The sequence below is a fragment of the Mycteria americana genome, chromosome 5 (assembly GCF_035582795.1).
Source record: "Mycteria americana isolate JAX WOST 10 ecotype Jacksonville Zoo and Gardens chromosome 5, USCA_MyAme_1.0, whole genome shotgun sequence".
In the NCBI taxonomy this organism is placed as follows: domain Eukaryota; kingdom Metazoa; phylum Chordata; class Aves; order Ciconiiformes; family Ciconiidae; genus Mycteria; species Mycteria americana.
The window spans coordinates 17,165,804-17,191,424 of NC_134369.1; the positions used below are offsets into that span (position 1 = coordinate 17,165,804).

A 25,621-nucleotide genomic window follows, 5' to 3' on the forward strand; every position below is an offset into this window, starting at 1 on the left:
GCGGGAAGGTCTGTGGTGCAAAACCGCTCCCGCCTTCCCCCCACCCCGGCTCTGCAGATGCCCCCGGGAAGGGCTGTGAGGCTGGCAGCGACAACAGCCACCCCCACCCCCGGGAAAGCTGTTCTCCCTCCTTCTCTCTCGCTCGCCGCCTTTTCAGCTCGGCCGCTTGACTGACAGGGAGCCTTCCAGCGGCCGCCCACGCGCGCTCCCGTTTCCCCTCAGTCGGAGAGGGAGATGGCGAAGAAGAAAGCATGAATGAAACAACCAGGCAGCGAGCGGGAGCGCCCGGTGGCGGCCGGAGAGAAGCCGGCCCCAGCTCCCGGGAGAGCCGCTGCCGCAGTGAGGCCCCAGGGGGCGGTGGGGCTCCGCCAGTAGGCCCAGGTGGGTAGGACGGCGTGCCGTGGGCAGCTCTGTGGTGGGGCGTCCGTGCCCCCAGCCTCTTCTGTGGGCTGCTGGTTCCTCGGTGGGGGGTGCCGTCGGCAGTCTGCGGCCGCCGGCTCCCTCTCAGGCTCTCTTTTCAGAGGGGACCGAGAGGCCATTTTAAACACAGCTACCTCTCCTCAGGGGTTTGTTCCTGCTATTCAGCCCCCAAATTCCTGGGGCCGCATGTGAATGGTGGCTAGAGCACGTGCATCTCTATGGCTTAGTGCAAATGCTTAAGGGAGTGTGGTTGACTTTGTGCAGAAGCCGATGAAGACCGTGCCTCTTGTCATCTCAAGTTTGGGTGAAAAAACTTGGGGCAGAAGGTGGAAGGTTGATGCCTTCTCAAACCAGAGCCATGATCGTGGCCTTCTATGTAGGCAACGTGGCTGATTCCTCATCTTCTGTAAACCTACTTTGCTCCACCAAAGGCAACCCATTTTATGATAAAAACCCAGCACCTAATACCTGAACTAGGACTGTTGTCCAGAAGTAATAGGAGGGAGGAAAGGATCTCAAAGATTGCTTTAAGCCCACTTGGTTTTTCTAGTGATTACTTGGTACTGTGGAGTAGCCTTGTAATCCTTTTGTTCCTCAGATCAGTTGTCCCTAAAAAGCTTGTAACATCTTAAACACATACTTCACAACCTCTGGCTGCAGACCAGAGGTTTTTCTGGTGCTTTGGCATGAATATGGTTGAGTTTGATTTGTGATGTTAGTTTTACTAGCCTAATTTACCAGAGAGTCAAAGGATTAAATGTTCAGGTAATGAGGGCCTACTAAGTCAGTGAAATTACCTCAGTATCCATTCACTGAAGGTCAGTAATTCCTCTAAGTTGCTTAATATTTTATAGATTTTATTTATTGGAATCCTTGATTGGAAAACCCAATAGTATTTATCTATCTAAATCTCTCCTACAGTTTAAATTGAACAGGGCATTTTCTACTGCTGAATATGCATGGAATATTTGGTTATATCCTGTTAGATACATTTCATGCTGCACTTGAGACATAACTGCATTTGTAGTTACATAATCAATAAACATGGGGTTTCATCCCATGAATCTAGAATCAGGTTCTGAGCTGTTTTAAATCAGTATGCCTCCACAAATTCAACGCCTGCCAGAAAATTTATATCAGCTAAAATTTTAGCCTCTGAATTTAAAAAGCTGCTTGAGATTCATCTGATAAGTGTCTTAGTAACTTTATTTTTTAAATTTTGCATTCCTGAAAACTGAGTGTACACTAAAACATTGTCAAGTCCTTTGCTATAGAATAACAAATGTAAGATTATAATTTAGATGGGTCGGTGCAATTCTTCATGTATTTGTTTTATCAGGTTCTTATGTTTGTGCTAATAGTTCAACGTGACTCACCTACAGTACATATCACTGCCACAGCTGTTGTAAACCTTTTTCTGAGTCAGAGAATGACTTTATGACCCAGAATTCTGGCAGTGAGTACTATCCTAGTGATTTTCCCAATTAAGACAGAATTGAGAGCTAGTATCAGCTCAGGGTGAGTCAGAGTTTGATGTAAGAGGCAAAACTGGACTCATCAGTTACTACTGGACTAGCTCAGTATCCTCTTCCCTTCCAAAAGTCAGTGGCATGGAAACCTGGAATGAGCCTGTGATGGGAACTCCTCTTAGAGTTCAGAAATACTGCAGTGGACCAGGGAATTAGCTCTCCTGGGTCCCAAATGCTCCTAGCTGCTGTACCAGCCATTTGCCGCTCATTGCTGAGGGGTGCACAGTAGCTTTGCAGGGGGATGGGGCCAGCAGCTGTAAATAGTTGAGAGGCAGCAGCGCTTCTCTGCTTTAGTCTGAGAAATCATTTTGCTTCTTGGGCTTGCCAAAGTGCAGGAGGTGTGACATTAAAACCACATGTGCTGCTGCATGTGGTTCTCTGCATTTTTTTTCCTGAAAAACAGCCCAAATCCACCCCAGCTGATTTTGAATAGCAAAATTTGGGTACCCTGTACTCTGCCAACTGCTCGCTGTAGAGAACGTGCTGGAATACGTCAACCAGCTACTCCCTGTTAAAATTATGGCAGAAGAAAAGGGGCCAACATTTAAGGTGGGGTATACGGCTGAGCTGTGAGGGCATGATGAGCTTGAATTCAGGCTGGTTGCAATCTGGCATTAGGGTTTATTCTGGTGTTTGTCACCCTGCCAGGCATGGTCTAGCAGGGTTAGGGCCTGGCTTGAGTCTGTGGAGGGCAGTGAGAGGGAATCATTGCTGGGGAAGGCAGAAATCACTAGTCTGCCACAATTAGGAAGGGTTTAAGTGTGAGATTGGGGTGAGGTTAACATAAGACATGAGGGTGAAGGTTAGAGATTCAGTGAGCACTCAGCTGGGTTTATTGCCAGCTATGCTAGGGACTTCAGTGTTGACTCTGGCAGCAGCTTTCTGTTAGGCAGGCAGAGGTTGCTGACTTAGGGTTACAGCTGGGAGGGTTGAACTCTGGGTGAAGCACAGCTGATGAGCTAGGTTTGAAGTAGTGTTCAGAAGGTGCTACCTAAATAATTTTGGGGCATCCACTGATACGGTTGTGGAGGAGAAGCTATAGCTGAAATTTGGATTAAAGTTTGATCTTGCTGATGTGGGTTGAGACTGCTCGGGGAGGGGGGGGGAAGAGATAAATCTATAAGGTTCATAAATGCAAATCAGCTTTCTGGAGGTAAAAAGTCAGTGAAGGTTTTAGTTTTATGACAAGATAGACACACTGAGGTCAAAATGGTACCTGGGGTGTGCTGGTGAGGTTGCTTCCTTTCCCTGTGTTTCATCTGCAGCAAAACAGCTGACCTGCGCTAGCAACCATGACTTAACACCAGCCCAGTTCTCCTTAGACATAAGAGCAAGCCTTGTCAAATCACAGGCACCATTGTGAGTAATCTTTGTGGGTTTTTTTGAGGATCTGTGGCTGAGAGAGTAGGAGCAGCATTTTGCAGTGAAAGCATGCTCTAAACACCAAAGGTGATGCCCCCAGAAGAACAATAAGCTGTTCGGCTGTAGCTCTCATGCTTCTCGTTGCCATTCAGTTGTTCCTTTTAAAAAGAGGAGGCTCCCATTGACAACATAGCAGATAAAATAACACAGTCCCTAGTGGACTTGCATTGTCTTGGGGGAAAGTAGCAGAGTAGCAGTTAATAAATAATGCAACAGCTCTGGGCCTCACTCCTGAATGGCTCAGTTCTTTCAAATTAGCCAAACCTGCTGCATTTATCTGGCCACGTTGATACATATGGGCCACATCCTTCCCCCCCCCCCCCCCCCCCCCCACTTTGCAGTGTAAGAAAAGGATTAATCCTGCTTCCAGTGGGAAGAGTCCAGTGGAACCTGGCAGGCTTTTACATTTCTTTTCCCTCTTTTGGTTGCTTCAGCCTATGTCTTCTTTTAAACAGGACAGATCTCATGCAGAGATGGTGGAATAAAAGAGCCAGAAGGCGGCAGAGAGATCTGATGAAGTCCATTGTACACTGATGGGAGAAACGTTTCCAGCCCAGGTCAGTAGTTCTGCATCAGGTATGTGAGGTCATACAAAATGAACATATCCACATTTCCTTAAGGCTTCTCCAAACTGTATTAGCGCTAGCTTACATTTGGCCTCAAAGTCAGCTCATATCTCCCCATCTCTTTCCTGTCCCAAGGTAAGGCAAGGAAGAAGTGATGGAGATGGTCTTACTCTGTCCAAGTATCCTCAGAGTACCAAGAGCAGGTCCTTCAGTAATGGAGGGTTAGTTGTTCTTTTTTTCTACAAAAGGTTATTCCAAAAATCCTGAACTATTGCATATACAGTTATGTTTATTCTGACTTTGAGCTATGCCCTACTGTGTCTGTTGTATTTTTTACAAGTTTACCTTTCATATAAAAAATATCTATAAATAAATGTCCATGGGACCAGACAAGATGCATCTAAGGGTGCTAAGGAAGTAGCTTATGTCAGTACAAAGCTGTTTTCTCCTATCTTTGAAAGGTTGTGGCAACTGGGGGAGGTCCCTGGTGACTAGAGAAACGCAAATGCAATGTCCATTTTCAAAAAGGGCAAGGAGGAAGATTTGTGTTACTGCAGGCTGGTCAGTCCCACCTCCATTTCTGGGGAGGTTAAGAAGGAGATTTGCCTGGAAGCAATTTCTAGGCATGTGAAGGAGAAGATGGTGATTGAGAACATCAAGAATGCGCTTACCAAAGGCAAACCATACCTGACCAGTCTGATTGTCTTGTATGATGAAAAGTTTAGTTCAGGGAACAAGACGAAAGCAGTAGATGTTGTTTACCTTGACATTAGCAAGGCTTTTGACTTAGTCTCCTGTAGCATCCTTGTAGACAATTGGGAAGGTATGGAATGATAGGTGAGCTGCAAGGTGGGTGAAAAATTGGCTGAGCCCCAGGGCTTGAAGGGTAGTGGTCAACAATTCAAAATTTATATAGTGACTGGTGATTAGTGATGTTCCTCTGGGGCTGTGGCTGTTTAACATCATTATCAATGACCTACATGAGGGGACAGACTATACCCTCATTTCACAAATGAAACCAAATTGGGGCTCCTGTTCAGAGGGGTGTCAAGAAGCAGCGAAATGGGCCGACAGAAACTTCATGGTGTTCTGAGGCAGATGTAAAGTTTTGTGCTTTTGTGCGAAGTCTTGTATTTTTGTACTGTATTTTTTGTATTGATGGAGTAATCCCATGTGACAGTACAAGCTGGGGACCATCTGGCCAGAGAGCAGCTTTGCAGGAAAGGATGTGGGAGCCCCAGTGTATGACAAATTGAACCTGAATCAGCCGTGTGCCATTGCAGCAATGAAGGCCAACTGCATACCAGGTTATATTAGCAAAAGGATAGGCAGCAGATGAGGAAAGTGATTTCTCCCCTCTGTGAGGTACTTGTGAGGCTGCATCTGGAGTTCTGAGTCTCCCTATACAAGAGAGAGATTAACAAACTGGAGGGAGTCTAGTAGAGGAGTCCCTAAGATGGATGGTTAGGAGCTAGAGTGTGCTGCTGCAAAGAAGGGTTGAGAGCGCTGAATTTTTTTTTTTTTTAACCTGGATAAGAGAAGGCAAAGGGAGGATCATAGTTCTATCTTCACGTACCTAACAGCAAATAATAAAGACAGAATCAAAGTCTGTGTAGCAAAAGAACAGGAGGCAAGCACTCTTAAGTTGTAGCATGAGCTACGTTCTGACCAGATACAAGGAAATGATGACTACTTTCACAGTGAGCGTGATTAAAAACTGGCACAGACTGCCCAAAGATATTGTGGTATCTCCATACTTGGCGGTACTCAGAACTTGGCTGGACAATGCCCTGAGCAACCTCATTTAACTTCTGAGTTGGTCCTGCTTTTAGTAGGAATTGGACCAGATGACCTCCAGAGATCATGTGGAGACCTGAATGGTTTTAGAAGGAATCCTTGCAGTTAGGCTTTGACAATGACTCTGTATCCTGATTTTCCAAGAAGGGAGTGTAAGGTTAAGGCAAGGAAACAGGAAGAACTGTGTGAAACAGTGGGGTAAAAAGTCAGGTAGTAGATACTAAAAAGGGGCTACAATAAAAACTTTATGGCCAGAAGCTTTAGGAAGAGCCTATGCAGTGGTTTCAGGTTAGAGGAAGAAGGAAATCTATGTGAACCATCTGCAGGAACTAGCTTGGGTTGGTGTGGAAACATTTTATTAAACAGGCAGAATGCAGGGAGCTTTGTATGAAATGCTGCCTGCTTAGGTGGCCCCTTTGTTTTGTAGTACCCTCAATGTCTTCCCCTCTGACTACTTTTCTTATATCTGTATGCATGATATAAATCAAAACAGCTTTATTGAAGTGAACAGAGCCACACCACATTTGTTTAGTTAAATATGAAATTAAAATTAGAGGGTTGTTTTTGTGCAGTAAACTTGGTAGGACCATAAGGGAGAAATGTGACTTAAAATAGCATTTGGGAAATATATATAGCCAAATGAACAAACAATATGCAGTGAGTCATGTCCAGTGGTTCTTGCAATAAAAGAAAGAGGAGCTTCTCTGAGGAAACTAACTGGGAATAGCTTCTGCTTATCTGAAGCTGGAGCTACCCTTTGGGTACAGCGTTTTGGCAGTGCCGGTTTGCCCTGTAGCAATGGGGTGTGCTGGCCCCAGGGGAGGGTAGCACTTGGTGTTCACAGCAGTCAGACTGATGGTAGCAGAGAATCTGAACTAATTTCTGAATTGCCAGCACTCAGGAGCACTCATAAAGACAAATCGTGTGCAGCTTGAGTCACAGTGTTGTCTTGAGTCTTGGTGCCTGCTTCAGCACTCTTGTCCTATAACAGTCTGGGTGTGATGCATCTCTGCACTTAGCTAGTACTCCCTGAAGCCAGTGGATCCCTTTGTGGGTACAAAGCACTCTCTGGGCAGGGCTGGGTTATTGCAGGGCTGGACCACAGACAATCATGCATTGAGAGACCCTGCATATGTTAGCAAAGAAATCTTTTAGCACAGTTAGGTAAACATGATTTAAAATCTGCTTTGTCTGGCAAGCGAAGACCAAGAACTGCCATTTTACACATGGCCAAAGGCTATACTGCAGTATGTCCTAGGGACATGATAAAATGCCACTGTCTTGGGGGAATCTGCTACAACACAGTTATCCTCTTACCTGTCTGCTAGGCAGACTTATCTTATAAGCTGGTAGCGCTGCTGCCCTGAAGCAAAACTAACTGTGCTAAGGTGGAAGGCAGCAGCTCAGGGCAGCTTTGCTTTTACAAGCTTTGAAACGCAACTGAAGCAGGATAGAAATGGCCGGGCTGGGTGGCAGCAGTTTGGCCATCTCTAGTAAATATAAAACTCAACACACAGCAGAGAGAAGGGGCTCTGATGACACTATTTCAGCTTTGTTCTCATGGTAACCATTATGTCATCAGGATACCATGGTTACTATAATACTCATTATATTTCAAATGTTGAAAAAGGCAGAAGGAGGAAAAAAAAACTTTTCCCAAAGTTGAGAAAGAGATGCGTTTATTCAGAATTAAGTAGCCATAAGGAAGGATTAACCAGAAGTTGTTAATACTTCATGGAAAAGCCATTTTGAAACCATGAAGAACTGTTTTAATTAGTAATTGCTGTTTCTGCTGCTGTCCCTGTCACCATATGGTGCATGTCTTGGGGTTTCCCCTCTCTCAGCTTGTGTCACCAGCAGCTATTTTGATAAACACGCACTGCAGAAGGCTAACGTGGTCGTATTCAAAACTTTGGAAGCATAATTTCTGCTTGAGGTAAAAACGTCAATTTGCACAAAAGTCAGAAATAAAAAATCCAAAAGTTTAAGATTGGGACTGTGAGGTTATCTCACTTTAGGTGTTCAAGAAAAGGAAAAGAAGTCTTGGCTTGGATGCTTTCAAGATGCCAAAGTATATGGCTTAGAGGAAATCAGAATGGCAGCTTGCTATTCCTTTTTTGAGGACAAAAAGTGTGCTGATGGCAGTGTGCTTTCAGGGGATCATGCCTGCAGACCTCTATGGCTACAGCATGAAAGATACCTTTGCTGAAGGAGGGAACACATGCTCTGATAGTGTGAGAATGTACAATTTTGAAGATGGTCTGATAATGAGAAGAGGAAGAGATTTAGCCCATTTTATGTATGACTATGAGAAGGAACAAAAACAAAATAGTGCATATATTTTCCAAAGCAGCTCATGTTTGTGGGACCTTTGGTATTAGCAACTGCTCAACTTAAGACTGCTTAAGGAAATTGGTGGGCATTCTGCACGTTGTCAGTATCAGATCCTGGGATTGTCAGTATCAGGTTCAAGCCAGAATCCACAAATGCAACGCATTTAAAATTTCAAATTCACTTTTGGAACTCTTGTGAGTTCAGGATTGCTCAGTTGGTGCAGGGCTGATTTTGAAACAGTAGAAAAAAAGATTAATGAAATATTAGGTATTAAGATTTGATGGGGAAATTCTAAAATCAAAATAATTTTGTTAGCCTCTGTAATTGCTTGATCTTATCACCTGTATTGTTATTCTTCCATTTCCCCCTGATATTTGTTATCATTGATTATATTTTTCTAAATTGGATAGTAAATTCCTGAGGCCGGGATTGTTGTTTTCTACCCCAACTCAACAGGGCTCAATCATAACAAAGCAGGCGAGACTCTTACAAAAGCATGAAGCTACACAGGCTGGATTTTAGGTGCTAAAAGACTTATCTTTCTGAAAACAGAAATGCAATCCATTGAGAAGTACAGTATGTCACATGTATATACTCACAGCCCATGAAAATTTGATGTATTAGCCAACAAGAAAAAGGACTAATGGCTGCTGTGGAAACATAACCATAAAGAAATCAATGAGATGTATGCTGTTGACTCTAAAATGTTTCCCTGTAATACATGTCAAGCTTCCCAAAGCTTTAAGGTACCCCAGTTATCCCTAGATTCGTTTGACCTCTGCAGGATCCCTTCTGTCCACATCTAGCATTCAAAACATTGGCTCTGCATGCTTTTTGCATTCTTGCTGTTGCATATTTTGCATACAAATAGTCAAATCACAAAAGTTTTGGCAAAAACAACGGCAATCACCAGCCAGATCTCCCTATATGTAAAAATCCATAGTCTAGCTTCAGCTGCCATGATTTCAGGGGCAATGAAGAGGGGCAAAAGCACAAATCTGAAAGGAAAGGCTGTCATTATAGAGAATATTGCCTCTTGACTATAAAAATTTCCATGCCAGCAAACAGCTAGCGGTGTTTCTAACAAATTCTCTCTCCCTAGATTAAGCAATCAGCTGCCCTTTCTTAATGTTCACTGTAGCCTAGCTGATTTTGTACATCTGTTGTAGTCTTGCAAATATTAGTAAACAAGCTTTTCACAGCAAGCGTTGCTGCTAAGCAGAATTGATAGACACTTGAGATAGCTGAAGTCTATCTTGAGATAGACTTGAGATAGCTGGGTATGGCTAAAGATTTTTACCTGTTTATCTGTCTGATTTAATAGTCTTCTTGCTTCAGATTGAAGAAAATTAATGTCAAAAATCATCCTTGGGAACAGAAATACAAGCACCGGTAGCAAGAGACCGCATGTACATTTGGTCCAAGAGTCCCATAGAAAAATGTTTCCTAGGAAGTATCTTCTGACTTGGAATAGTCCTACCAAAGTAAGAAATACTTGAAAACACGGGATTTCAGATAACTCATTCAGAAAAGAATCATTTCAGTCATACTTCCTGAGCTTTCCATGTGTCTGGGATAAATAAATATCCTTTGCTACTGAAGTTCATTCATTGCCTGTATATACCAGCAACTATGGCTGTACAGAGACATGTATATGAATACATATATGATGTATATGAATAATGGTGGCCTCAAGGGATCACCATATCACAAGCGAAAATACTAAACCAGGGGAGTCAAACTGATTAGGGCCTTAGGATCAATACCTTGAGCAGAGTTAAGTTCAGTATCGTATTTCTAAGAGATCGCCACCATAGAAATTAATTTTTTTTGTTTTAATAGTATCTTCATGTCTTAAAAAATGCCTTCAATATATTGGAAAAAGATGAGATTTGTCTCTGGTTTAATCAGGTTTCGGGGCATATAATCAGCTAAGAATTTTAACTTATATGTCACGGCAGGTAACATAAAGACAAGATATATATTCCTTTGCTGAAAATAACTTGACTAAGAAACCAAGGACCTGCATATTGTATGTAGTCATCAGAAGTTGACATATGCTCTGCAAGACTGCTTTGTCTGGCACCTGAAGCTGTTTTCAAGCTTTTTCTTTGAATTCTTCTAGTTGGTATTCGTTCCCAGTCTCCTTGTCACTTAGCATTACTGAACTGCCAGCAGCAGCAGCGCCCTTTCTTTCTGCCTGTTGTGACAAAGCCTGGTTCATCAGGCAGTGCTCAAAAGTTACTCCAAATTCTGATATACGGGAGCTTATGAATTAAGTTTACCCCATTTGAAAAATTTTAATAATGAAGAATGACAATAAAAAAACCTGAATAGCAATAGCCTCTGTCAGGTGAAAGTTTTCTAGTGCAACTTTGGCATTTTTCTTCTGTAGATACTGCTTTTGCAGTAGATTAAACTAATTGTTTTTCTAGAATGTTACTTACAGAGTGTGCACAGGAACCCATTGTTAATGTCATTAGTCTTCTTAATGCATACATGTATCTTTAAGTCTTAACCTGTTTTTATTGTTACACAAACTGTTTCTGCACAAATAATCATAATATAGTCTGACTTACTTTTGGTTGGAAAAAAAATATATAGAGTATAAATATACTATTTAAAGAATACTTGATTTGAGCCTCCTTTACTAAAACTAACCAGTTGGGAGTAACTGTGTTTGAAAAGCCTTATTGCTATTGCTTAACAGTACTATCTGCCATGTAATTTAGTACCTCTCTACGTGCAAAATATGAACACTGTTAAAGTTTATATACTGCAAGAAATGTAGACTTTTAATTTTCTGTAATAACCATTTGAGAAAGTAATAAACAATTTCCATTATTTAGTGCTTGGATGCACACCAGTTGATATGTATGATACTCACAGTAGGAGTAACTGACATAGAATTCCTATGGCACTGGAGCATAGAATTCTGCAAGAGAAACTGAAAGGTCATCCAAACTTAAACTGGAGGGTGAGCTTCATCTTAAGAAAAAAAAATTACTTACCTGTGGCCAACTGTTATATCACTATATATAGTGATATAATATCTATATCCCTACCCTGTTGATGTATCTTCTTAAAATGAAGCAGGGGTGGACTGTCACAGGCCTTCAGAGGAGGAGGTAAGAAGTAAACAGGTAATATTAAAGAAAGCAAGTGCACTTCAAGCTATACAGCTCTGACAGTTACTGGTTGTGCTGGTTTTGGCTGGGATAGAGTTAACTTTCTTCATAGTAGCTAGTATGGGGCTGTGTTTTGGATTTGTGCTGGAAACGGTGTTGATAATACAGGGATGTTTCGTTATTGCTGAGCAGTGCTTACACAGAGTCAAGGCCTTTTCTGCTTCTCACACTACCCCACCAGCGAGTAGGCTGGGGGTGCACAAGAAGTTGGGAGGGGACACAGCTGGGACAGCTGAACCTAACTGATCAAAGGGATATTCCATACCATACGACATCATGCTCAGCATATAAAGCTGGGGGAGGAAGAAGGAAGTAGGGGACATTTGGAGTGATGGCATTTTGTCTTCCCAAGTTACCGTTGCGTGTGATGGAGCCCTGCTTTCCTGGAGATGGCTGAACACCTGCCTGCCAATGGGAAGTAGTGAATGAATTCCTTGTTTTGCTTTGCTTGCGTGCACAGCTTTTGCTTTACCTATTAAACTGTCTTTATCTCAACCCACGAGTTTTCTCACTTTTAGTTTTCCAATTCTCTCCCCCATCCCACCCAGGGGGGAGTGAGCGAGCAGCTGTGTGGTGCTAAGTTGCCGGCTGGGGTTAAACCATGACACTGGTCTTCACATTTCATGATACCAGCTCATTACCAGGTGGAGTCAGGTAAAGAGTTCTCTAAGAAAAGTGGCCAAGGCCATGGCACTGAAGAGGGTAAGAAGGTGGATTTTTTTTTCCCTCTCCTTTATTTCATGTCCTCTTTTTAAGCATTCTGTGTAAGCCAGATACAGAGGCAGGGTTCAGAGGAAACTGGGCTATTGCTCTGTTCCTGAATGGCAATAGTTACATCTCATCTTTCCATCTATTTCCTATATAAAATAATGTCATCAGAACAAAGCAATGAACAAGCTTGAGAACTGTGAGTAGTGGTCATTGGGGCCTATTGCAAAGTGCTACTTTGTCAAAGAAATGGAGCCTAGCTAATTGAAAGTGGGCTGTTGAAAACTGTTTTGGTTTTACCTGGCTTGTTAATGCCCACCTCATAGCTTGGTACTGCAGGAGAAAAGGGAGGGATTCATTTCAGCACTGTCCCTCTTAGCTATTACTTGTTGAGAAAAGTCTCTGTCTGACTGGAGTTGTCAAAGGGACAAGCTGCAGATCTAGCAGACTCTGTCTCTGGAGGTGTAGCTTGGCTTCCCCGTAGTGCCACCAAATCCCTATGAAGACTTCGACATATTTGTCGAAGGGTGCTTAATGACTCAGTGTGCTCTCAGGCTTTACCAGAGAGGACAGCAGACAGGGGACCTGACTGGAAACCCCTCTGTCATTCTTCAAGCTTGACTGCCTATTTTTTTCCTCCCCATAAATCAGGTTGTCAGGTAAAGAAGACAGTGTGAAAATAGCACCTGGCCAGATAAGAACTCAGCCTGGAGCTGGGAGATTGCCGAAGTTTGCATCTGGAGCGTGGAGAAGGGGAATGATCTTGAATCTTAATCAATCAGCATATCATTCTTTTATCTATGGAATACTGATGAAGCTTTACCTCAGAAAAGTGTTGCGTTGATTAACTGTTGATGTGAGAGGAATCTTTGTGCGGAGGTTGTTGCCCTACCGGAACTGACTGGGAGAGAGGCATTTCCATGAGTCAATACTTGTCATATGACAGAGTTCAAAGGCAGCGTCAAGAAACTGCAACATTTTATTGCCAGTCTGGCAGCATTTGATGCTGTTATGGCTAAACCATAGCTATATTATGGGAATCTTAACTTTTAAAGTAAAAACACATTTTTCTCCTGATCTGAGTCTTCAGGGACCAAAACCCAGATGGAGAACAAAAAGAACCACAGTTCATGGTTTTAAATGTTCAGTGGGTTTTTTTCTGCCATAATCATGGTTTTGGATTGCTTGGCTGCAGTGAAATATGAGATCAAAACTGAAGTAGGACAGAAAAATGTATCATCAGATGCGACTCTCATCATATTAGCATAAGTTGGGCTAACTCTTCTTTGAATTGAATGCTTTCAATCCTGCTAACTTCAGTAGGGTTCCACAGCTGTAACAAACAGCAACATTTACCCGTGGATCCTCTAGTCTGGGTAAGATGTAATAGCAGAAGCAGGAGGAGGTATATGACATGGTCAACAGTGAATGGTGGGAATTCAGTATCCTGAATCTAAATGTATGTGATTTAAAACAGTACCAAAAGGACAAGGTGACAGTACTTCTTAAGTATTGCAGTATCCTTGTATTGTGTTCTGCATGACCCAGATTGATCCTACTCTGACTGAACCTTTACATATTCTCTTGCTTTCACCTCTCCACAATTCCTTCTCCCCAGAGCTTAGGTCATGCTCTGGACTATTCGAGAGAGCCATTTGGACTCTCAGCTCTAGCAACAAGGTGGTGAAGGAACTGGAAATGGCTCTTTTTCTTGGAATGTCCCTCCATCTTCTCAGTGAAGTTCCAGAGCTTCCATACCTATTGGGGCAGTGGCTACCTTTGGATGCCAGGGCGTCACAAATGAAGGAAGAGTGGAGGGTTGTGGTGAAGCACAACAGTTAAGGAAGCAGGAGCTCCAATGAGATCGTTGTGCTGAAGTCCTGGATGAGGAGATTTTAGCTTCCAGCAAGATTGATTCTCTGTGGAGTGGATGGTATATGAGGGAAGAAGAAGTCCTCACAGCTTGGATACTGTCTCATTCCTGATCTGGAGGGTCAAGATAGGGTGTTGTGTGATGAGAGTGCAGTACTATTTTGTGTATTAGTGTCATTGATGATTCAAATGTATCAGCAATCCTAGCTGAAGTAATAGGAAAATCCCTTCTAAACCTAAATGATGGGTCAAAACTATTAAGTACTGGAGTTTCTTTCTTGAATTCTTCAGAGCTTACTTTACTTTGAACTTTTGTAATTTATTAAGATGGTATGGCTGTGGACAAAGCCTGCCTTACAGCCTCCTTAACCTCTTGTCCCCAGGCCCTAACTTCAAAGGTGCTATTCTGAGCTCATACCTGCATATGTTTAACTTAGTATATAAAGCAAATATGCTCTAAGGTCACACTCATCCATGGCATAAGCCAGGGCAATTCTTCCTGAAGCTGATGCAAGTTCCATCTAAGTCTTAAAAGGCCTAAAGCTTGATTTTTCTCTTTCCGTGTTCTTCGTGTGACTAGAAGAGAGCTGTTTGAATTCAGGTAGCTGTTGGAAGAGTTCAACAACTGGGAAACAAAAGAGTCAAGAACAAGTTTTTGTTTGTTTGCTACAATATCAACTGAAAGCTCCCTTCCTGGTTTTCACTGCAATGTAATGGTGAGACTCGCCTAAATCAGTACTGAGACATGACTAGATCCATATTTCAAAGTAAATTCTATCTGAGATCCATTTTGCTTGTTAAATTTACAGCATTTTAATCCATTCATTTAAATGTCAATTCTCTGGACATTAACTCTTTTACAACATGGAAGTCCTGTTTGTATTTATTGATGCAATGTCCCTGAGAGCAGGAGAGTAACAAAAGGGTGACCTTCAGTTTCAATTTAATGCCACGCAGGATCAAGCAATCTAATATCTCTCTTGTTGATTCAGAGTAGTGGCACATATCACTAATATATTGCATGCAAACACAAAAGTAACACAAGAGATACTCTTGCTTGCATTATTACTCACTTCCTATTTCTAACTTAAGAATGTGTTAGTAAGAGTGTTACACAAACTGTTGATACAGTTTTAACAAGAAGAAATATAGTACAATGCATCGTAGGAGTATGGAGTGATACAGTTTTCCTGTGTGGGTTGGAGAAAGTATTTTTTTAAGTATTTGGATTACACAGACTAGATATGATTAGCCTAGCTGTTGCCAGTTTCAGGTGTTCTAACGCCCACCTTCTCCTGTTATATGGTTTTTATCATGACTGGCATAATCATTTAATCATTACAGCAGTGGACAAAGTCAGAATTCCTGGCTCCTGAGAGTAATTTGGGTGATTTACTGGTTGTTTTGGGGTTCTTTTGTCCTTGGATCAGTCAGAGTTCAGCCTCTTCATGCCTCCATCTTTCCATCTGAAAGCAGAAATAATCTGGAGGTTGATATGTTTAGGATTCTTTCCCACTCTCTGCAGTAAAAGAGCAAATTAATGTAAGCATTTTGTCCCACGTGAAATTCTGGCATTTGAAAATTTGTTTTTATCAGGAATTGGGCCAAACATGATAATATTGATATGTTTTCCTTTCTGTGGGTTGAAAAGTTCCAATAAATGCTGGTTAGGAAATAGAGGCCTCAGGTATTTCTGTAGTCCCGAAGTGAATTAGTTGTATTATGTTTCCTGATTGGAAAAGGAACATTTTGATTTGAATTCAGTTTGACTTGTCTCTGTGTCACCTAAATAATTTGGGATTGTCATGCTGACCCACTGGGTTTCTCTAAATTGCCAAGGGTCAGGTGAATCCCAGGGCATACTGTGTTAGTTGCTCTACCTTGTGCCCATTCATTATCAACAGGAGATCTCAGATACCTGGGACTGAAGGCAAAAGAAGCACAAGGCAGCTGTACTGTAGTTCACATGAGGCACCACAGCAGCGGGCACATGTGCAAATTAACATTGGTGTGACTTGGAACCATTCCAGTTTGACTCAACAACCTGAAGTTTATTGGTGAGAAGGAGCAAAGACCGGGGCTCGTGGCATCAGAAGACTGAAGCAATCCCTTTGTCCACCATGTTCATGTAAACGCTAGTGATGTCGGGGTGGAATTCAATAGAACATGTGGCAGAACAAGTGTAAGAACGCAAATTGTGAAAGAACAGTGCTAATATGAGTTTGGAAACCTGGATGGGGTGAAATGGTTTTGCCTTGTGAGGGAAAGAATAGTTAACATAAAATTCCAGAAGCCTACAATTCTATCACAGGCTCTGGTACAGACCCATGGCGTAAGTGGTTCATGATGCCTGAAGCTAGTCTATATTCTTACCAGGAGAATGCCGTTCAAAACCTGAATCCATGGCTTTAGCACACTGTCCCCATCCTCCTAAGGGGGAGTTGGTCATCAGTTGAGAAATGTTTATATATGTCCAATAAGAGTAAATTCAGTGAACCTTTATGCTGTCCCAATATTTTCCAACATGTCAAATACAGAGACATTTCAAAAAGCTTGCTTAGAATACACAGAACATACAGAAACCAATCTGGACCTCCTAGAAAATGAACATCTAAGGAGGATATGAACTAGGACATGATTCTTCAAGAAAATAATAGCGTATTTTCTTGCAGTGCAAGGTGTAGTCTTTGGCTGCCAACTCAGCTGCAGGAAGGAAAAGAACTGCAACTGGAGTGGTGGTGATTTCACTGGGATGTATTTGAAAATGGGTTCTCAATTCCTGCCTCCTAGCTGAGGAGGGCTGTAATTCTGTGTCCTGAGGCACTCTGTGCGTGCCCAGCTCTCAGCTACCCCACCAGTGGGGTGTTCTAGACCTCCTGGTTTGTTCTGCCTGCATCTAAATGTCACAGCTTCCTCTGAAAGCCACTTAAGGTACTTCAGGAATACTCTCTCAAGGCAGCTGTCACCTCCTGGGAGAAAACAACAGCCTCCAGTGAATGGCACTGAATGATTAGAAAAGCCTCGGGAGGAGAGGGAGGGGCGAAAGACATTTGTCCATTTTTTTGTGTGATGTTGTTTTTTTTGCCACCGAGTGTCATTAAAGTAAATGGTTGCATCCTGTGTTTGAATGCTGTTGTACTGGATCAGAACAGAGACTGTGAAGTTGCTATATTTTATCCTTGATACCTTTAGGAGCGTGAGCAAGAGAGAGGAAACAGAGAGGGATTTTTAAATGGAGTTGTTGATACTCATGACCAATCACGTGCAAATTGCTTGAGCTTTCCAGGTCAGAATTTCTGAGAAGCTCTTCAGTAGTCAAGAAAAATTACTGTTAACTTTTTTTTTATTTGTATAGATAAACCACATTCTGGATGTTCCAGGGACCTGCTCTGTGATGGTCATACTGCTTGACCTGGGTATTTCTACCCCATCTCTGTGCAGAATTCCCCAATCTGTTGCGATTCAGTCCTAAATTAGGAGTTGGCAAATTCTAGGGCTTTTGGAAACATGGCTGTTTCTTAGTGTGAGGTGTTTTGTTTTTGGTGTCTGCCCCCCCCCCCCCCTCAGAAGTCTGGATATTCTTCCTCTTTCATATTACTCTCTCACTTTTGATGTAGGCTCTAAGCAAAGTTTGCTGCTGTGCGTGTCTACTGGTTTTGTCTTTCTGTTATGCTGTGCTTTTAAATAATCATCAAGACTGCTTAGGGCACAGGATGGGCACCTTTCCCATCTGGTTTTATAAGCATAAATAAATACTTATAGAAAAGACAGCTGTGGCAGTTCTGCCTCTTCTCTGATAGATCTCTTCAAAGCTGTGGATCAAAAGAGCATTGCAAATATTCAGCAGCAGGGACCATGACTCTGAGGACTGGCACGGAAGAGTCACACGTGAACTTCTAAGCCTGCATAAGTAACCTTTGAAAACGCAGGTTGAGAAAATAATAAACACACTTATCTTGCCAGCAGGGAAAGAAAGTGCTTCCTGTCACTCACAGCAACTCTCTGAGGCATTGCAGTCATGTATGGAAGCTGAAGGAGGCCTGTCTGAGGCCCGCTGTCTTCAGAAATGTGACAGAAATTCAAGTCTGCTTTCACTGAGACATTAGAAATGGCACTGCAGAGACTCAAGAGATCTAAATTAAAATTCCAGCTCTGACACAGACTTTTGGAGTGTATAAGCAAATCACTATGTGCCTCAGTTCCTACTGGTAAAAAAAAAAAAAGATGATAATACTCCTTCTCTCTGTCTTGTATCAGAGGCCATTTCTCACTAAATAGATGTATTTTGAACCCCAGCCCTCCTGGGGCAGCTAAGCAATAAAAATAGAAGTAAAAATAGTAGTAAGTAGGTAAATAAGTGATTTCTAACACCTTGGAATTAATGTGGGATATCCTGGTATTGATTTTATATACTAAATAAGTAAGACTGATCTGTTTGTGAAGACAGGTGAGCTTTTATTGAACAGTATAAAACTTACCTGTGAGACAAGCAAGTAAATAGATTTGACTGTATACAACTAATTTCTTCATATAAAACCAATGAGGCAAGAGAGAATTTTATAACTGCTTATGCTCTCAAAATAGCTCATCCACTATCCTGTCTTTAAGTCTAGTGGAAGATCAGTAAGGGGAATGACACAAACTCCCAGATTTTACTGTTGTGCTCCAAATTTTGTTCTTTTTCTTTCCATCGCTCATTCCAGCATGACTTTGGATGTCAAGGTTGATGGCAACAAGGCATCTGCTGCTGTCCTGAAACTACATCTCTGGTTGGTAATATTAACTTTGTTTCCTTAAACTTTTTTACTAAAACTGGTATTTTACAGTAGAGAATATATCTCTTTCCCAACCAATACTCATCACTGATTTGGACTAAACAAGCCTGGTTCTTCACTGTCTGGCTATCCACCTGCAAAGAGCATTTCTTAAAAAACAGTAATCTGGTTAGGATTTTGCAGTGACATAAATAAATGTGTGAGGCAATACAGGACAACAAGTAACCAGACTGGTGTTTTAAGTGTGGAATCCCACACTGAGTAAAGGGTTGTCATTTCTCAGCCTGAATGACAGGAAAGTGAAGGGCAAAGGAAACTGCAGTAACTTCGCCGCTCTATAGATGTCACCAGCCTTTCACGCCAGCCTTCCCCAGCCGTTTTCTGGTTGGTACCTATCTCCCTCCAGCCATTTATTTTGTAGCCTCAGAGGGACTGTTGTTTGGATGATGAAATACTGCATAGTACAAATTAAGAGCTGCCAGCAGTGAGCGGTGCCTGGACAGGAGATACAAAATGGAAAATGTAAGTGGTAACACAGTACTTTTTCAATTACATCTTAAGCAAACATACTTACTTACCAGGAGTCAGAGAACAGTGCGAACTTCTTTTTAGATATTGCCAGCTAAATCATTATGGCATTTCCTGAGCTTTGTTTAAAATGATTTATGGAGGTTATTTGCAACATTTCTCCTTCTACTGGAATTCTCACGTAAAAATCCAAACCACATAATTTCCGTTCACATAACACCCACAGCAGGCATGCACTGTTCTCTTGGAGCTGGGAACTTGTCTGCAAAATGGCAAGGGCAGTTCCATAAAGGGGGAAAAAAAAAGCCAGTACAGAAGGAAAATGAGCCCCTTGCATCCTCACAGAGGGTGACTTAGGTGCTAACTTCACATAAGAAGCCAAAGGCATGAAGATAGGGCAAGGTGGGAGGGGAACAGAGAACAAGGAGATGGGTTTGCTTGTTGAGGTGAGGTTTCTGGAGCATAACACAGCCTCTTTAATTAACAACTCAATTTGGATGTTCTACAGCAACGCCCCAGAGATTTCACGTTTGAGTCCTGACTGGAGCAGCTGCACCGGAGAGGGTGGCTGTGCATTGGCTGTGCCACTGTCCCACCACACATACTTCGACTTTGTGGTGCTGGGGGTCTGTTGCCTCCTGTAATCAGACCCCTGCTTAGGGCTCTGAGCACAGCTGGTCTCTGTTACATCAGTGGGGAAAAGCTGTAACTGATTGCTGTTGTGTTCATGGGGAGAACCAGGTAGATTGAGGTCAGGTTTGTACTACAGTATTTGGCTGGAGTAGTTGCTAGCTGGAAGCAGGGGGAGGAGGGGAGCAAGGCACCCCGATGTAGCAATGCTTTCAGAGAAACTCCTTGAGTCATTGTATGACAAGTATCTGCAAGGGGCTTTGCCAGCATAGCTAGAGCTTGGCCATGGCTCCTGGAGGCAAGCCCTGGCTAAACAGGCTGTGCTCAGAAAATGTACATTCATCAGTCCCAGGAAAGTGTTTTGACACAGGCTTTGTTTGATCCCTACTCAAGACTTTTTTTTGAGACTGCCCCAAACAGTGGTACTTTCCCAGCTTGAAGTTTAAATAAGGCACAGGGAGCAGGATGGAGAGATCAGAGACTGAGGTTAGGAGAGGGGCAGGTCATGGCGGGGGGGCAGTAGGGTCTGGCTGCTGGGATCCTCAAGCCAGTGGTTTGTCCATGAGATCACACAGTTGGCTCGCCCATAGTAGTGCATCTGGGGGGATACAGAGCAGGGCAGTGCTTTTCTCTTGGAATTTGAGCAAATTTCTCAGAGTAGTGAGGAGAAATACTAAAAACCAATGGATGCTTTCTTCAGTATTTCCATTTTTTAAACTCACATCTTAAAATATATTTAAAAGCTTTGTTAGTAAATGATCCTCAAAAATTTGAAAATATATATTAGCTCAGCTGGTAATGACACTGCAGGCACTCCACTGTTAATAAGTAATTGGCATTTTTCGTACCATGCCTTTCACCTTTGGATGGAGGGCCATACCCTAATTTGATATACAAGGGTATATTTCAGTGTGAGACCACCAATGTCAGTGCTATTGCTATGAATTTACGTTGGTGTAACAGGTAGTCGAATTTGTCCCTAAAAGAGAGGCAGTGAAAAATGAACATATACTGTAATTCCCCAAGTGGTAGATTTTGATATTATCTATGTTCATTCAGGATTTGAATCTTGGAGGTTGAATTAATTTCAGATCTCCTACCGCCTGACCCTAAACAAAAAACAGACAGCTGTGTTTCTTACTGCTTGGTAATATATTTTTCCAGGAAAACACAGCTTAAGCTCGGCTCTATTGAAATAGCTGGCTGTTGTTTGTGCTTTACAAAGTGCACTGCTAACTGAAGAGAGAACAAGCATCTGCCTACCACAGGGAATGTACCATTTAACTTCGGTGCACTGCAAGAGTGTGTCAAAAATGGGTTTGAAACGATGTTTTAAAATCCTGTAAAATGAAAAGGAGATGAAAAACGAGAAGAGTACTGTGAGGAAGTGCTTAGTTTGGTTTATTATTTGATACAGAACACAACACTGTTCAAGAAAAGGGGCAATGACCCAAGAGACTGCGAATGTGCAGGCAGGATTAGAAATTATGAGAACAGAAGAAGAGTCCATTTTCTGCAGCATTATGTAAAATAGGGACCAAAAAAATAGGCTCATTCACCATATTGACCGTGACATATGACTTAATCCCTGAAAGACATCTATTATGGAGATTTATGTCTGATCTCAAAATTTGGAAAAGCACTAATACCTTGGGACCCAAAGCTGAGGTTTTAGACGGAGTCAGCTTTACCTGAACACCAGAACTGACAGGCTGGGCCCTGTGGTGGCAGGGGGAAGCTTTTTGGCCTGCTCCGCTGCAGTCAGTCCTTTTGGGATTCAGACTATTCTGCCTGGGAGCAGCAAAGAACTGTGCTGAACTCTGAAGGTGGAAGGCAGCAGAGATCCAAATAGTTTCAGTGGTTTTACACAGAGAGCAGAATGGCACAGTGACTGAAAATGGAGTTTGTTGATGGACAGCCACAAAGAGCTAGTTTGCTGTGTTCTCTTGCATAGAGTCCAGTGAGGTATCTTGGGACTATTCTGGACCACTGTTTTCTGAACAGGATAGTTCCTTTTCTATGTGCAGTGATGCTTGGAGATGGGCATATATGTGTACAGGAAATTCACAAATTATTCATAGCCATCTACATATTTAAATGGCAGAAGAAAATAAGCTTTTCACCTCCTTTATCTCAAGAAACAGAGTTCTGGTCTATTCTTTTTATGCAACTTACTAATGAGCAGACAAAAAGACTGTTATATACTTTCATAATGTGTACATTATGTGATTGAAAAAGGAAGCATTATTTCAATTAGTTACGCCAATCGTGAATTATAACACAGTTTTAATTGAAGTAAAGGGAGATCGACATGAATATCCACTGTATTAATCAAGATGAGATGCATTGCAATGAATACTGAATGAATAATAATGAAACACCAAGAATAAAATGTCACCATTTAGAGATATTGTATCTTACCTCTTCCATGTACTAGACTATCAAAATTAATTGAACCAGTACAAAACTTTATGACTGGTGGCATGTTCCTTGTTGCTTAAAAGGAATGAAGGCATAGGCACAATCTAGCCCATTCGTCAAAAGCTGGTTCATGTAGAACTTGTCACAAAACTCAGCTGATGAAGTTTTCCGAATTAGTATTGCCAATCTCCAGTTACAGCAGCATGGATCCATCTTCATTGGATACTCTTGTACCACAGTTCATGACGGGTAAATGTATGTGTCTGAGGAGACATAGACAAGCATTTGTGAGACTGGTCGACAGAGTCCCCTGGGAGGCAGCCCTAAAGGGCAAAGGAGTCCAGGAAGGCTGGACATTCTTTAAGGAGAAAGTCCTAAAGGCACAAGAGCAGGCTGTCCCCAGGTGCCGAAAGACGAGCCGGCGGGGAAGAAGACCAGCCTGGCTGAATAGAGAGCTTTGGCTCGAACTCAGGAAAAAGAGGAGAGTCTATGACCTCTGGAAGAAGGGGCAGGCAAGTCAAGAGGACTACAAAGGTGTAGCAAGGCTGTGCAGGGAGAAAATTAGAAGGGCCAAAACTGAGCTAGAGCTCAATCTGGCTGCTGCTGTAAAAGACAACAAAAAATACTTCTTCAAATACATTAGCAGCAAAAGGAGAGCTAAGGAGAATCTCCAGCCCCTAGTAGACGGGGGAGGGAACACAGTGATCAAGGATGAGGAAAAGGCTGAGGTACTTAATGCCTTCTTTGCCTCAGTCTTTAATAGCCGGGCCAATTGTTCTCTGAGTACCCAGCCCCCCGAGTCGGAAGATAGGGACGGGGGCCAGAATGGAGCCCCAATAATCCAGGGGGAAATGGTTAGTGACCTGCTGCACCACTTAGACACTCACAAGTCTATGGGGCCTGATGAGATCCACCCGAGAGTACTGAAGGAACTGGCAGATGTGCTCACCAAGCCCCTTTCCATCATTTACCAGCAGTCCTGGCTAACTGGGGAGGTCCCAGTTGACTGGAGATTAGCAAATGTGACACCCATCTTCAAGAAGGGCCGGAAGGAGGACCCAGGGAACTGCAGGCCTGTCAGCCTGACCTTGGTACTGGGGAAGCTGATGGAGCAGATCATCCTGAGTGCCATCACATGGCATGTAGAGGATAACCAAGGGATCAAGCCCAGCCAGCATGGGTTTAGGAAAGGCAGGTCCTGCTTGACCAACCTGATCTCTTTCTACAACAAGGTGACCTGCCTAGTCAATGAGGGAAAGGCTGTGGATGTTGTCTATCTAGACTTCAGTAAAGCCTTTGGCACGGTTTCCCACAGCATTCTCCTGGAGAAACTGGCTGCTCATGGCTTGGACGGGTGTACTCTTCGCTGGGTAAAGAACTGGCTGGATGGCTGGGCCCAAAGAGTGGTGGTGAATGGAGTTTACTCCAGTTGGCGGCCGGTCACAAGTGGTGTCCCCCAGGGCTCTGTGTTGGGGCCAGTCCTGTTTAATATCTTTATCAGTGATCTGGATGAAGGGATGGAGTGCACCCTCAGTAAGTTTGCAGATGACACCAAGTTGTGCGGGAGTGTTGATCTGCTTGAGAGTAGGCAGGCTCTGCAGAGGGATCTGGACAGGCTGGATCAATGGGCTGGGGCCAGTTGTATGGGGTTCAACAAGGTTAAGTGCCAGCTCCTGCACTTGGGTCAGAACAACCCCATGCAACGCTACAGGCTTGGGGAAGAGTGGCTGGAAAGCTGCCCGGCAGAGAAGGACCTGGGGGTGTTGGTTGACAGCTGCCTGAATATGAGCCAGCAGTGTGCCCAGGTGGCCAAGAAAGCCAATGGCATCCTGGCTTGTATCAGAAATAGCGTGGCCAGCAGGACTAGGGCAGTGATCGTGCCCCTGTACTCAGCACTGGTGAGGCCACACCTCGAATACTGTGTTCAGTTTTGGGCCCCTCAGTACAAGAAGGACATTTTGTTGCTGGAGCTTGCCCAGAGAAGGGCAACGAAGCTGGTGAAGGGTCTGGAGAACAAGTCTTATGAGGAGCAGCTGAGGGAACTGGGGTTGTTTAGCCTGGAGAAAAGGAGGCTGAGGGGAGACCTTATTGCTCTCTACAACTCCCTGAAAGGAGGTTGTAGAGAGGTGGGGGGTCGGTCTCTTCTCCCAGGTAACAAGTGATAGGACAAGAGGAAATGGCCTCAAGTTGCGCCAGGGGAGGTTTAGACTGGAAATTAGGAAATTTTACTTCACTGAAAGGGTTATCAAGCATTGGAACAGGCTGCCCAGGGAAGTGGTTGAGTCACCATCCCTGGAGTATTTCAAAGACATTTGGATGAGGTGCTTAGGGACATGGTGTAGTGGTGGTCTTGGTGGTGTTAGGTTAACAGTTGGACTCAATGATCTTAAAGGTCTTTTCCAACCTGTATGATTCTGTGATTCTGTGATTTACAAACTGTATTAGTTGTTTGGAGAGAAATATATGTCTTTTTGATGAAAAATAATTTTAAACTAGCTCACAGGCTTTGCTGTCTGGAAGAGATTATGTGCAAATGAATCTTTGATATGACTATTACTTATTTTGAACTTCCAAGGTCATACTCTATTGCAGAGAGAGGCAGATTCTACCTGAATGATTTGTGTCCATCTCCTGGAAATTGGCTGGAATCTTAAGTGAGATTAACCAGCAGATATGCAATAGTAAAACCAAAATGTTGAGGTCACAGATTTTGCCTGTAAATTAGGCTTGATCTTGGTTATCCAAAATCACAATGCAGAGCAAAGGTACTCATTCCAAAAAGGAAATAAATTCACTTGTATTATAACCAGTTTAGATGAGCTAATGTGAATTTCAAATGATGTGATTATACCAGCAGATGAGCTACGAAAAAAATGAACTTTGAATCCTGCATTGCAAGTATTTACACCAGAAGCTTGGTTCATGCACCCACTTGAGAAACAATAATGCAGGGCCCAATTCTCCCTTCATTTGCTCTGACTGTTACAGATTAATAAAATGAAGAGCCAGATTGAATAGTATGTTCTCTAATCATAGACCAGACTGCTGTCCTTGCAGTGAGCTTTGTGTGTCTCACTAAAACACAGCCTGCACAAAGCAGGCATCCAGTCTGGGCTCAGAAAACGGAGAATCTGCTGCTTCCCCTGCTAGTCTGTTCCAATGGTTAGTCACTCTCACTCTTAAAAATGTGTTACTTATTTCCCATCTGGCATCCAGATACGGGAATGTATGTCAGAATAGCTCTGCTGACTTTAACGTGCTACTCCTGATGAAAGCAGAAACAGGCCTGAGGTCTGTTTGCTGCTGATCCTGAATTGGAGAGCCAGTTAGTGCTACAGGTCTGAGCACTTGGTGCCAGCTCTTCCAGTCAGCAGGCTGGGATGTTCGTTACTGTCTTATTACTTTGTTCTGTTTGTTCCACTAAGTGAACA

The 25,621-nt window shown here is 42.9% G+C and overlaps 1 long non-coding RNA gene across 1 annotated transcript; it reads left to right on the forward strand.

Moving 5' to 3' along the window:
* The first annotated feature begins 113 nt into the window (after positions 1-113).
* LOC142409694 (uncharacterized) lies at positions 114-18,606 on the forward strand. The gene is made up of 3 exons (XR_012775743.1): positions 114-381; positions 3,827-3,928; positions 18,540-18,606. It is a non-coding gene; the product is annotated as an uncharacterized LOC142409694 (long non-coding RNA).
* Positions 18,607-25,621: the final 7,015 nt, after the last annotated feature.